The sequence below is a fragment of the Tachypleus tridentatus genome, chromosome 3 (genome assembly GCF_004210375.1).
Source record: "Tachypleus tridentatus isolate NWPU-2018 chromosome 3, ASM421037v1, whole genome shotgun sequence".
NCBI lineage: Eukaryota > Metazoa > Arthropoda > Merostomata > Xiphosura > Limulidae > Tachypleus > Tachypleus tridentatus.
In genome coordinates this window covers 103,084,199-103,098,498 of record NC_134827.1, presented here as the reverse complement: position 1 = coordinate 103,098,498, position 14,300 = coordinate 103,084,199, and the positions used below count along the sequence as shown (strand labels likewise).

The 14,300-nt window shown below is 31.1% G+C and overlaps 1 pseudogene across 1 annotated transcript in view; it reads left to right on the top strand.

The window, feature by feature from the left end:
• LOC143245936 (transient receptor potential cation channel subfamily M member-like 2) overlaps window positions 1-14,300 on the top strand; it is a 52,459-nt pseudogene that overhangs the window by 16,114 nt on the left and 22,045 nt on the right. Inside the window, exons 6-13 of the transcript XR_013025707.1 lie at window positions 1,085-1,277; window positions 2,768-2,924; window positions 3,995-4,088; window positions 6,505-6,632; window positions 7,355-7,546; window positions 8,037-8,365; window positions 10,892-11,144; window positions 13,508-13,604. The product of XR_013025707.1 is annotated as a transient receptor potential cation channel subfamily M member-like 2 (transcript). The remainder of the gene's footprint in view (window positions 1-1,084; window positions 1,278-2,767; window positions 2,925-3,994; window positions 4,089-6,504; window positions 6,633-7,354; window positions 7,547-8,036; window positions 8,366-10,891; window positions 11,145-13,507; window positions 13,605-14,300) is intronic.

Genomic DNA, 14,300 nt, shown 5'->3' with positions numbered 1-14,300 from the left:
TATCACATACATTTAATCTAGCACTTGAAGTTACATGTAAGATAAAATTTACATTGTTTCATGGTGGGGATTTGCATGTGGTGAAGTTAACATTTAGGGCACCCATCTGAGGACTGGGTTTGAATCTAGTCAACAATTTCTGATGATTATTATTATGAAGTCAACAGTACCATTAAGGAATTATTTGTATCTGATGATGCTGTAGCATGTTACCAGATATGCAAGTTGTGGCATGAGGGATGACACATTACCCATACATGGTTCACAGCATTTTATGTTACAGTTTTGCTGCAGGTTGATTTATTGAGGAAAGATATTTAATTAACAAGATTATTTGATTACAAAGAAACAAAAAGACAACATGTGAAAGGCAGGAGTCTGTAGTTTTCTTCATAAATCTGAAAAACTTAAACAGTAAGTTACTGAGCATAACAATGGGCTCTGAAATCACATTCTGAATCAATGTGGACAAACAGAATGGACTAAGGAAACATATTCCAAGCATAAGTGGACAACAATAGTAGGCTTTAAAAACATATTGCAAACCAGTGTGGACTACCAGAATGGTCTTTGAAACCACATTCTAAGTCAGTAGGGAGGGTGAGGGGTCAGCATTCTTATCTGTGAAATGAAAGTTGTGGCTACAAAAGAAAATTTTAAGAGCCAAAAGCTTATTGCAATAAAACAAACTTGTAATCAGAATTGCAGTGTTGAGTAGTAGTGTAATCTTGCTCATTAGGCCAAACTACGTCAACAATGGAGCAAGTATATTCAAGGGCAGAAGTGGACTTAGAACATAACTTGTAGAAAGTGTGATTTTAACCTTCAGTTCATGTAAATTGTGTGTACTTGGGTTTAAAGGTAGTTTATGTGTAATTTATAGTATATATATATATAAAACACTGAAGTATTTTGGTGTAGGTACATACACTTTGGTGTATAGATAACAATTTCATAAATTTATCATGATGTTTAGTTTTGAATTAAATAATACAGGCCATTTTTTTAAACATTTGAAATTGTGTTCAAGATGCTTTGTTCATACAGATACTACAAGACTGAACGATTGGTGTTCATTTTACAGTTTCAGCAATGTACAACAAAGGTACTTTTGGTTCAAGTGAAGTACCTGTGGTTGCCATATTGATACAGGGAGGGTATGACTCTGTTAGATTCATTCTTGATCATCTAAAGAAACAGTTTCCAGTTGTTGTCATCAGGGGTAGTGGGGGCCTGGCTGACTTGCTGGCTTACGCCTACTCCGAGTTTAAACATCGGTAATAAAATCGGTCATTTGTTCAATAAACTCTGTTAATGCTCTCTCACTTTGTTTGTTTTGTAAGTACAACATGGTCCAGAATTCTTTTCTATTTTAAAATTGAATAATTAAATAAATACAATCTTACAGTTGTAACCTCTTGTAGCCAACTGAAACAGTTTTCTATTGTCATGTTGTTTTTATACTCCAGTGAGTAGTATTGCCTTGTAACATGGGAGCCATGTGAGAAAAAGCTCAGTGCAGTGGATTAGTCAAGGTGGGCCAATTTCATGGCCTCTGCATTCACCAGACATCACTCTGCTAGACTTCTTTCTTTAAGAGTATGTTAAGGACACTGTGTTGCTCACCTTTGGCAAACATGATGAAGTCAGAGACCATGATAAAGAATGTCATTCATTCCTGTTGTAACTGTGCTGATGTGCTGAGAGCCACTGATGGTGCACACGTGGAAGTCTGCTGACATGACAACTTTTTAATTAAGTTGGATTACAAGTTGTTGAAAAGTGTACAGTTGTATTTCTTTAGTTATTTAATTATTAAATTTTAAGCCTTCCAGTGGCTCAGCAATATGTCTGCAAACTTACAATACTAGAAGGGAGGTTTTGGTACCTATGTTGGGCAGGATACAGATAGCCCTTTGTGTGGCTGCATGCTTAATTACAAACAGACGTTAAATTTAAAAATAGGAAAGACAATTTTGGACCACTCTGTATAAAAACACATTGTTTTGAAGTTGTTTCATAAGTTTCTTATTACTCACAGTAACCTGAACACCACTTAACATTTCACTTTGAAACATTGAAAGATATGAAACAAGAGATTTTGAACGAATTGGATTTCTTTTTTGTCTTTGTACTAATATAATTTTCTAAACTTTTAAAGTTGTATATAAATATTTGCTTGTTTCAGGTTTGAAGCTAATTAACCTCAAACAGAGAGCATCGAGCGTGTCACAGTTAGTGTTAATGATATATATATTTTTGTAATGCCTGCTGTCATTGTTTGATAAAAATATATACAAATGAAGTATGCATTTAGCATTCATTGCTGGTCAGCATGGTTATAATTTTGCATGTTTTCCTAAAGTTAAGTGTTTCTGTCATATTTTTTAGTATCGTAAGTGAACGTAAGATACATCTTGAATAGTAAGTGCAAAATAGATTAAAGTTGGATACCAGTATTTAAAAACCTTGTACAAGGTTCCTTTGTGGAATAAAGTCACTTTTTAGGAGTTCATGGCTAATTTTTCAGTTTCTTAATTAATTTTTAGATGTTACTTAAATCTTTTTTAATTAAAGCAAAAATAATTAATCTTGAGCCAGTTCTCTGTTGAAGTAAAATGACTATTTTAAAGTGAAAATTGGGATGTAGATCATACTTTGATTCAATATTTATGTAAATTTGTTTGATTTGTTATTTTTCACATGTTTACAGTGCAATTGCTCAGACATTTAAACACAAGTATTTAGTTATTGTTTTTATTCTTAGTGCCCAATTTAGGTGGGATGCCGAATTTATTGAAAATTTTCTTAAACCAGAGATTTCAAACAAGATAGTTTATCACTTTCCTAAACTGAGAGAAAATAGCCTATCTCGAAATATCTTCAGAGACAGGATTCTGGAATGCGTTCGATATGCGAGACAGGTTAGTTTTGAGAAAGATGCCATGAATTATTTGTAATGTACACAAATATATGAAGTTTTTTATTATGTATAAAAGAATTAATGTTGTTGTTTTTTTTACCTGGTGGTTAGGGCACTTTGCTTGCACTCTGTAGGTTGAGGGATTGAAACCTGCCCCTGAAAATGCTTCTCTTTTCACTGCAGGGGGGCATTATAATGTAATGGTCTATTGCACTATTCGTTTGTAAAAAGGAGTAAAAAAAGTTGGCAGTGAGTTGTGAACTAAGCATTTTTCCTCTGCTCTGTCATTTTCAAATTAGGGACAGTGAGCCCTTGAGTAGCTTTGTGCACAATTAACCAAACAAACAAAAGAGCAAAAGTGATGTGTAAGACAGTGCATTATCGTGTCTGTGAAAGAATGATGTTTAATACTTAATTAGATAGTCGTTAATGTGAAGAACCGTTGCACATTGCTGTCTTACAGTATTCTAGTATTTATAAGAGAATTTTTACTAAGAAATGGTCTTGTATTATACAGACTAGTAACAACAATACTGAAAATGGAAGAAGTAGGATGTTTTAAAAAATAATAAAGAACAGCCTTCCTTGGGGCATTAAAAAATGGAAGATCTTTGTCTAACAGTAAGAGGTTTTTTGCTGGATATGTGGCTGAGTGCCTAATTAGGACTCTTGTATTCATACTTTTGTAGAACACTTATTTTCGTATAAATGTAAGGTTGTAGCTAGACCTGGTTAATCTGCAAGATAATTAGTAAGAGCAAGGATCTCTGACTTTCAGAATGGTGTGGTAGTTGATGCCAATCTAGGAAGTGCATTATTATAAAAGTGGGTGTTTTGACAGGTTATCCTTATTGAAATCTTTGTTACAACTGTTGATTTAAAGATTTTTTTCAAAGAATTTTATTATATTTTTGTGGGGGGGGTTAGGTTTTGACAGAATTAACATGAAGTTTTAAGTAGTAATGGAAAATTTGTATCATGAAAATGTGATGCATGTTTAACATCATGTGATTTAACAAACTTATGAGTTAATCACCCAATGAAACTATTTTTTTGTGTGTGTTTTTTCAGCAACAACAGATTTACCTCACTGTTTTGAATATCCACAGCCACTTATGTAACCTGACCAACTTGGACCAGTATATACTTCAGGCCCTGTTTAAATGTAATATTGACTAGTTTTTTATTAAGATGATGTGGTGTCTGTATAAGCTTGTATTGTTTTAACAATTCTACTTAAACTAGAAGGATTTATAATACTGCAGTTTTAAATGTTTTTACTTGAGTATTACAAAGATAGTGGATACAAAGATACACTAGGTTTGTTTTTATATACACTTTTAGTTGAAAATAAGGTTATATGTTTGTTGTTATAATTTATTAATGTTTTGGCTTGTTAATCATTGGATGTTTAACCCTGTTGCTGTAGGTAGGTCAAAGTACACATATCATGACATTTTTAGAGTTGGATTGAAGCTTTAATTAAGCTACATTTCTATAACCATTTATGAATAAACTGGATTAAAAACATAGTTAATAAATCAGGTTTTAATTTCATAATATTATCAGGAAATATATGTAAACAAATCCTCAGTCTTCCCTTGTATGAGAAATTAAACATTTACTCGCTAGCTTTTCCCCTGCTCTAGTTTATTCACCACCCTTCACTGAAGTACATAATTTGACATAACTAGTCAACATAATACAGCCGTTACTAAAATAGATTAATTTTTAGTTGTCAATCTTATTTGTTTATGGAGTTCTAAACTAAAAGGCCAGACCCACTTTCCGTGACCACATGTCGCATCATCTCCTTCCTAAGTTAACAAAATAATTCTCGGATACAGTTTTCTGTTATATGATTTATAAGTAATAGTTAGGTAAAGTTTTAATCTATTGAATGGTGTATTATGCTATGTTGTGTTCATTACAATACACTGTCTGTTTCATTGTCATCTTGAATGTTTATTTCGTGGTCTTCAGAACAGGTAACTAAAGAAATTATTTTAAATCTCCTTTGTCGTAGTTAAATTGTAATAGATGTAGGACATTGTTTACTTTGAGCATGCTATTCTCCTATTAGGTACACTCTTTAAATAAAATTTTACTAGTATTATTACAAAAAAAAACAAAAACAGGCTTAACTTTTATTGGTAACACAGCAAAAACAAGAGGTTAAAGGACTGCATTACACCCTTTGTTTTGGGATGTATATTTTAAATTTATTCTTTGAAAAGTAACTAAAATGTAAAATTTAGGAATTTGCTAGATCGGGTAAGATAATAATAAATAGTAATGTTCTCCATGAGTTAAGCATTTTCTGAGTTATTTATAACTTGTGTGGTTGGATTATTTATTAGACATGGTTCAGAGAGCAATAAAACGATACAGTTAATTAGAAGTAAGCTTATGCTGTTGTCAACTTTAAACTGTTTAAGATAAACCATCCACTGACCCCATCGATAAAGAATTAAGATTCATGTAAGTGGAAATTTCAACTGATACCTTATAATTTTAACAAACTCTATTAATTTTAAATCCATAATTTTGACAGGAAGTTTAGTCTGGAACTGTAATAGATCATTCCTATACAAAACACATAAAATATTACATATCAAGTATAACTAATAAAATCAATAAAAGTATCTTGTGTAACTAATAAAAGTATCTTGTGTAACTAATAAAAGTATCTTGTGTAACTAATAAAAGTATCTTGTGTAACTAATAAAAGCTTGGCAGCAACTTGTTGGTTGTTAAGAGCAGTCTTCTTTTAAAGAGATAAGTAGTCGTCAGAAAATTATGTAATTTCATTGCTTGGCAGTTGATAGTGCTTTTGCCTCTTCCACATCAGGAAAACCTATGAAAAAGGATAAAATAATGCAGTAATACTAAGATTCACCAAAATCCAAGTAATCTTAAATATGAGCTCAAGTGCTCCTGTGTTGTACTGTCAAAAAATACATTTAAAAATCATGGAGTGCTTAGAACAAGACTTTGGTTAGGATCCAAACCTTATAATTTGGTAAAAGAAGTCCACCCTGAAAACCAACAAACTATTGCTGCTTCTTGTAGTAACAATAATTATTTTAATTTTATTAAAAAATGTTATAGAATATCTCACATTGTGAATTAAATATTCTGTGGTAGGCACGTTCTTTAACTTGCTGAAAATCATAAAAGAGGGATATTTCTTTATTATTTAAAAGACTTAGGCTGTGTAGTTACCATCAAACTGTCTGAGTTTTTATGTGACAGTGACAGTTGTATTACCATCTCTCATGTATAAATGAATTGTTTTTGCAAGTTGAATTCACTCAAAACTGTTTAGTTCTATTAAATACAATAGTTGGCTTTTCTACTTAAGTTTAATAGTACAAAAAATGTTAGCAAGGTTTCTGTGGTTGTTGCTCGAATAAAAATAAAAGTCAAGTCCTTGTAGTAAGCTTGAGAAAAGTATTTCTAAACAAACTGTAGATGAAGTGATGGCACTAATTATCCTTTTATTGACTCAGTTTTTCTTTGTGTGTGTGTGTATTAGTTTTATTTTTTGATATCTATAAAGTGGAAAAGTATATTTTTAGCCCAAAAACCAGAGAAAAACAACTGGCACGAGCAGATACAGAAAGATCTGTTTCTAACGTTGGACTGGAACAATCCACATGTAGCTCTGATTGAAGTGTTCGGGAAAGATCCTTCTAACAAACTCAAGGTAACACTCATAAGGTTATTTAGAGTGGATGAAGTTCTGTATATCTTCAAAATAAACAAAACATTTAATGCTAATATGTATGAATCATTCTTTTATTCAGACATTTGTAAAATCTTTGCCATTGAATCGTCACTCGGCTGTTGGAAGATGATTTATCTTTTCCTATGAAATAAGTTGAACACACAGATGCACTGACAGACAGAGAGAGAGAATATATTTTATTTAGCTGATAACGTTGTATTGAAAAACCTTTAAGTTTCCTCTATGGGAAGAGAAAGAAACTGAATAAGAAAACCATCAATAGGTTTAACTTCTGTTACTTTTTACAGCATGTTTACATCTCTGCTGTTATTCTTAATTTGTGTTATTGGCATGATGACTCAAATACTCTGTTGTACCTTAATAGCAACTTAAACATTATAATAAGCACTTGTTTCTTTTCACTGATGATTTGATGCATTGAGCTCAGGGGGTCAAGTGGTTGAAGACTTGAGGCATTTTAAAAACAACGCAGTTGTTTATTTGAGCTACCAAGGACATTGTGGCATTATTTTCTGCTTTCTAACTGCCCTCAAACTGTTCAATAGCTCACCATTAGAGTTAGCTATCTCTAAACTCTTGGGGGGGGAGGGATCTTTTATCTGGCTTGTTGGCTATCTCAAGACATGATTTGCCATTTCAGGTTTAAAATTCATTTTTTTTCTTTTTGTCTTCTTCTTCAGATAACCAAAGATATTTTTGAGCAAGCTTTGTTACGGCCAGATAGAGAGGACTTTGTAGATCTGTTTCTGAGTCAAGGTTTCCAAGTTCACAAATTTTTGACACCTCGTCGACTCAAATATCTTTTCGTACGGGTTCAGCACCAGGAATTTTTTCATTCTGTGTGCTGGGAAGGTATCCTGGGCCACGGTCTAGTAAGTATTCTCTAGTGGTTATTTATAGTTTTATTTGTATATTTCAGTGATATTGTAACCAGAAACTTGTGAAGGCATGATTTTTATTTGTCAAGATAACAAACTTTTGAACTTTGTTTTTTAGATTTAAGTACTCTAAAACTGAATATCTATCTTATGTTGTAGTTTTCTAGGAAAGGTTTTAATGTTTAAGAAAAATGTTTGAAAAAATAAGATATGCAAAGTTTAGCAGAAAGATTTTGTAACTCATTATTCCACTTATATGTACTGTTGTTGCTGTTTTGTGATAAAAAATACAACATTACTTTGTATCAGCATAATATGATATTTTGTAGTATATGAAAGTAAACATATAGTAGGAAATTCTATAATATGAAATTTTTAACAGCTGTACCCATCTGGTTTAAGGAATGATATATTTTGTGAAGTTACAATTTAATTACATTTGCTAGTAGCAAATTTTTTATGTTACCTTCTGATCCATTTCTAGACATTCAAGATTGGTAAACACTTTATAGAAACTGAACTTAATTGGCTGATTTCAACGTTGACTGGCTTTTCCAACTACGTTGATTCCCAAAGCTTGTCCCTAAATGCAATGGGCATGTATATTATGGACCATGCAAGTGCTGAACGTAAAGCTCTGACCATACTGACCATGTGGGCAGTTTGTACGAATAAATCAAAACTGGCTGACATCTTGTGGAGACATTCAGATCAGCCAATTCACCTTGGTCTGGTTGTTTCGTTGATGTTTGAGAGGCTTGGAAACTACGTCAGTGAGTCTGGACTGAGAATAGAGATGAGAAGACAACAAAAGTAAGTACGAAACTAAATACTGATTGTGAACTAATTTAAACCAAGAGTGCAGAAGGTTGGTCTCAGGTTTGTCCCAGAATGATTGACTACATAGCAGTACACACACACGAATAAGGTTTGAGTATGAACTGAAATGAATTTAGAACCTCACCGTATCTCTATTGTCTGTGTCGCTACATGCAGTCATGGGTGTACATCTAAAGTATGGCACTATGTTTGGTTAGTTTATGATAATTCTTTCTCAGCATTGACGTCACTGCTGATTATTACACAGAAGTTCAGAGTCATTGCATCAGGTGACTTGACCAAAGTGTCATCTTGTGGAATAGCATGAATACTCATTTCATATTCCAGCTGTTTAAGGTATGAGATAGGTTTTCGGCCATACCTAGTGTACAACTATCTTGATAAGTCTATAGCTTGTTTACTTTGTTTCTAGGTGGAGATCCTTTTTTATTGTTATGTACTGTTATCTGGGGCATGTGGACAGCTTACACCTTTCATATTCGTATTTGTTCATTTTCACTTATCATGATACAACTGCCACACTCTTGACTTACTTGGCTGGGGTAAAATGTGTTGCAAATCTTTTTATATGTAAACCTTTGTGAACCTGATGATGACCGAAGAAGGTTGAAACGTTGTTCACTCCTCTACATGGTGCTTTCTCTACTCATACCAGCTGTTTGTTACATATATAATTATTTTTATATGTGAATTCTGGTGCCCCATGTTGATCTATATTTTTGTTTTCCAGTGCAATTAAGTGCAAGAGATATTTCTACTTTGTAAATACTAAATCCTTGATTTGGACACACTTGTATGAGTTGAATCTATAATTATTATGTATTGTAAAGCTTTTATATATCTTTTTTCTTACAGTTTTTAGTATCAAAAGGTCAAAATATAGTGTGGATACACTGCTACTTTCACTTTCTCTTAGCTGTGATTGTCACATGATCGTAATAATTGTGTAGCTAAAATCATTTTAATATAACATATACTCAACCATTTGTACTTGTTTGCTTAAAATTGTGTTCATATTTGATCTGTTTATGGTTCTGAGTATTTTCTGAATTATATTATTGGAAAATATAAGGAAACGGGGTAAGATGTCCATTGGAGGGAAAAAAATTTCGAACATTCTGGAATGTCTTGGTAACGTTAATGTTTATCAACTGATTCAATAGTTCAGTATTGTGGGTTGAGAAAAAAAAACAGTTTTTATAAAGTTTCTAACTCATTACTGTATTTTCACTATTTGATTTATGAAGTTGGATTACAATTTTTTAACCGGGCATGTACAACTTTTTTATGATATACTAGGACTAACAATTTTTTTAAATATTACCAGTTGTAAATGTAAACAAATGTGCTCATTATAATAATCTGTCTACAGTAAACTAAATATAATACAATTTACCACATAATATTCATTTCAGATGTGAAAGTTATGGATCCAATAAGTGTGATTTCAATAGACAGCTATTCCTGCAGTATTGAGAATAACATGACTCGTTTTATGATACACAATGACGTAAAATCTCTGAGCAGGGTATTCGGTTACAATGAAATAGAGTCAACCACACACAATTTCTGATACTCAAATTACCTCATAGTTTTCCTTCATGCATAGGTGAATCTCCTTGAATTACCAGGTGACCACTTGTCAAAGTCATTCTGACCAAACAAAGCATCTTGTGTCAACATAAATTGCCATTGAACAAAAATAACTGTTCTCATCCCAGAGATAGAAAATTATATAGATTATAAAGTACTATAGATATGAAAATAAATAGTTGGACAATGCAATTCATAAATCTGTGTGTGGGTGTCTTAGTTGCATTGATGAATTAGCCTGTCATCATTGGTAAATAAAGCTACTGATCTTTCAGACATTTCAGTGATAATAGATACATAATGTTTTTAATGAAAAAATCTATAATAACAAGTAGAAGTTTAGAAATTCAGTATGGAGCTGAAGTTTTGGGGCACCTACGTGTGAGTGTAGCTTCATTAGCTTTGGAAATTTGCATTCCCTAAACTCAAAATTTGGTAGCCCTGCATATTGAGGTAGTGGATTTTTTTCACATTTAGGACTTAAAGCTTGCTATTAATTTCCAATTGAACCCACAAAATAATTCATGTTTACTAGTACTGTATTGGTTAGATTTATTTTGGGTCCAGCATGGCCAGGTGGTTAGAGCCCATGACTCGCAGTTTGAGGGTTTCAGGTTTGAATCCCTCTCCCATCAAACATGCTTGCCCTTTCAGCCGTGGGGGTGTTATAAAGTGAGTCATTTCCACTGTTAGCTGGTAAAAGATTAGCCCAAACGTTTGCAGTAGGTAATGATGACTAGCTGCCTTCTTTCTAGTCTTAAACTGCTAAATTAGAGATAGCTAGTGTAGATAGCCTTTGTGTATCTTTGTGCAAAATTCAAAAAAAATACAAATAGATTTATTTTTGTTCTTATTCTGATTATCAAATGCAATTAATATTTTATTTTTTTTGGGGGGGGGGAATAGAAATTTTGCTGAAAAAGCTACTGGAGTTCTAGACACTAGCTACAAAGAAGCAACTTGTCGAGCGTATGATGTCCTAAACGAAGAAAGCCCTGAGTGGGAATACAAGACTGCGGTGGAACTTGCTGCAGATGCCAGGATAAGAATATTTCTGTCTCATCAATGTTGTCAGAAGTGGCTGACTAACCTGTTTTTTGGAAACATCCGTATCCGAGAGCTTACAAGGGGAGTCATGACTTTTCCAAGTTGGCTTAAGGTATTAAACTTATAATTCTTTAATAATTTGTATGTGATATCAAATATTTGTAGTTAAATGATATTTTTATTTCATTACTATGAGAAGAATGACACTGTAAAAATATTTGAGATACCTTCATTACGTTAAATGTTAAAAATATTTGATATATCTTCAGTACGTTAAATGTTAAAAATATTTGATATATCTTCAGTACGTTAAATGTTAAAAATATTTGATATATCTTCAGTACGTTAAATGTTAAAAATATTTGATATACCTTCAGAACATTAAATGTTAAAAATATTTGATATACCTTCAGTACTTTAAATGTTAAAAATATTTGATATACCTTCAGTACATTAAATGTTAAAAATACTTAAGATACCTTCAGTACATTAAATGTTAAAAATATTTGATATACCTTCAGTACGTTAAATGTTAAAAATATTTGATATATCTTCAGTACGTTAAATGTTAAAAATATTTGATATACCTTCGGTACATTAAATGTTAAAAATATTTTATATATCTTCAGTACATTAAATGTTAAAAATATTTGATATACCATCAGTACATTAAATGTTAAAAATATTTGAGATACCTTCAGTACGTTAAGTGTTAAAAATATTTGATATACCATCAGTACATTAAATGTTAAAAATATTTGACATATCTTCAGTACGTTAAATGTTAAAAATATTTGATATATCTTCAGTACGTTAAATGTTAAAAATATTTGATATATCTTCAGTACGTTAAATGTTAAAAATATTTGATATATCTTCAGTACGTTAAATGTTAAAAATATTTGATATATCTTCAGTACGTTAAATGTTAAAAATATTTGATATATCTTCAGTACGTTAAATGTTAAAAATATTTGATATACCTTCAGAACATTAAATGTTAAAAATATTTGATATACCTTCAGTACTTTAAATGTTAAAAATATTTGATATACCTTCAGTACATTAAATGTTAAAAATACTTAAGATACCTTCAGTACATTAAATGTTAAAAATATTTGATATATCTTCAGTACGTTAAATGTTAAAAATATTTGATATATCTTCAGTACGTTAAATGTTAAAAATATTTGATATATCTTCAGTACGTTAAATGTTAAAAATATTTGATATATCTTCAGTAATGTTAAATGTTAAAAATATTTGATATATCTTCAGTACGTTAAATGTTAAAAATATTTGATATACCTTCAGAACATTAAATGTTAAAAATATTTGATATACCTTCAGTACTTTAAATGTTAAAAATATTTGATATACCTTCAGTACATTAAATGTTAAAAATACTTAAGATACCTTCAGTACATTAAATGTTAAAAATATTTGATATACCTTCAGTACGTTAAATGTTAAAAATATTTGATATATCTTCAGTGCGTTAAATGTTAAAAATATTTGATATATCTTCAGTACATTAAATGTTAAAAATATTTGATATACCATCAGTACATTAAATGTTAAAAATATTTGATATATCTTCAGTACATTAAATGTTAAAAATATTTGATATACCATCAGTACATTAAATGTTAAAAATATTTGAGATACCTTCAGTACGTTAAGTGTTAAAAATATTTGATATACCATCAGTACATTAAATGTTAAAAATATTTGACATATCTTCAGTACGTTAAATGTTAAAAATATTTGATATATCTTCAGTACGTTAAATGTTAAAAATATTTGATATATCTTCAGTACATTAAATGTTAAAAATATTTGATATATCTTCAGCACATTAAATGTTAAAAATATTTGATATACCATCAGTACATTAAATGTTAAAAATATTTGAGATACCTTCAGTACGTTAAGTGTTAAAAATATTTGATATACCATCAGTACATTAAATGTTAAAAATATTTGAGATACCTTCAGTACGTTAAATGAAAGTGTTAAAAACAACTCGTATGTTATTTTAGTTTTCTAAGTAGATTACTTAATGACCTTTAAGTAGTTATTGTTCCTGACTCTTGTACAGTTGTTATATGTGAGAACTGTTACTGAATTTAACTGGTACAAAATGCAGCTAATCATCAGCTGTTTTTTTAGATGCAAAAATCTAGATTAGCACATAATCAAAGTTTGTAATCTATAAATTGGATGTAGAGTTCCCTCTACAAGACTTTGTTTAGCTTAAAAGTGACCATCTGGAGTGGAAAAGTAAAAGAATTAATTAAGGAACTTGGATCCTTTTGAGTCCTTCAATGTTAAATGCATCAGAGAAACTTGCATGTTATCAAGTGTGAGATATTTGTCAGAATAAGTAAAATAAACTGTATGTTCACGTGAAGTAGCTCAAAATGTCATTAAATTTACAAAATATTTTTATTAATGAAGCGTTTGTTTTCACAGGTGATTTTATGTGCTTTTCTGATTTTCCCAATGTACATGTGGGTGAGATTCAAATTGGACCCAAGAGACTCTTGGAATGCTTTTAAGGATGTATCAGGTAGAAAAACTTAAATATGTTGAAATCTTACTGGAAGCAATTTTCTTCTTAGTTGAGGTCACAATATAAAATGTTTATGAGCTTCTGAAGAGGAGAAAGTCATTACCAGTTTTTGGCTGTTCTTAGTGAGAGGGAATAAGTGGTTCTGTCAAAAAGCAGATTGGTTGAAAATTGTGTAGAAACTTGACGTATGTCTGTACACTTATTTTGAGGTACGCTTTTTGGTCTGTTTTGTATAAGTGCCAGACTTTTATGGGGGGACACATCAGTGTTGGAACATAAAATAAGACCTCTGGTGTCATGAATTAAACCATTGTACAGGGAAGGGAGTGGGTAGTTTGATGCTCCATACTCATGAGAGATGTCGTATTTTGCAAATGTTTTGAGATGTCGTATTTTGCATATGTTTAGATACAAGGAGGTGACAAGTGGACTAAAATAATTTGTTTTTTTGTCTATGCAACAGAGAAATGGTAGTCCAAATATAATGTGAAATTAAAAAGTATTACACACACTGTAATGAAGTCAACCCAAGCCTAATCTTTCGTACTTTTCCTCAAGACGGCTGGTATGGGTATTAAAACTAACTAAAGTAAAGTATATAAGAACATTTCAACCTTCTTAGGTCTTCTTTAGGTTAACATACTGTGTTAACAAATATGACTATACCTGTTATTACAGTATAGTTTGAAAGTC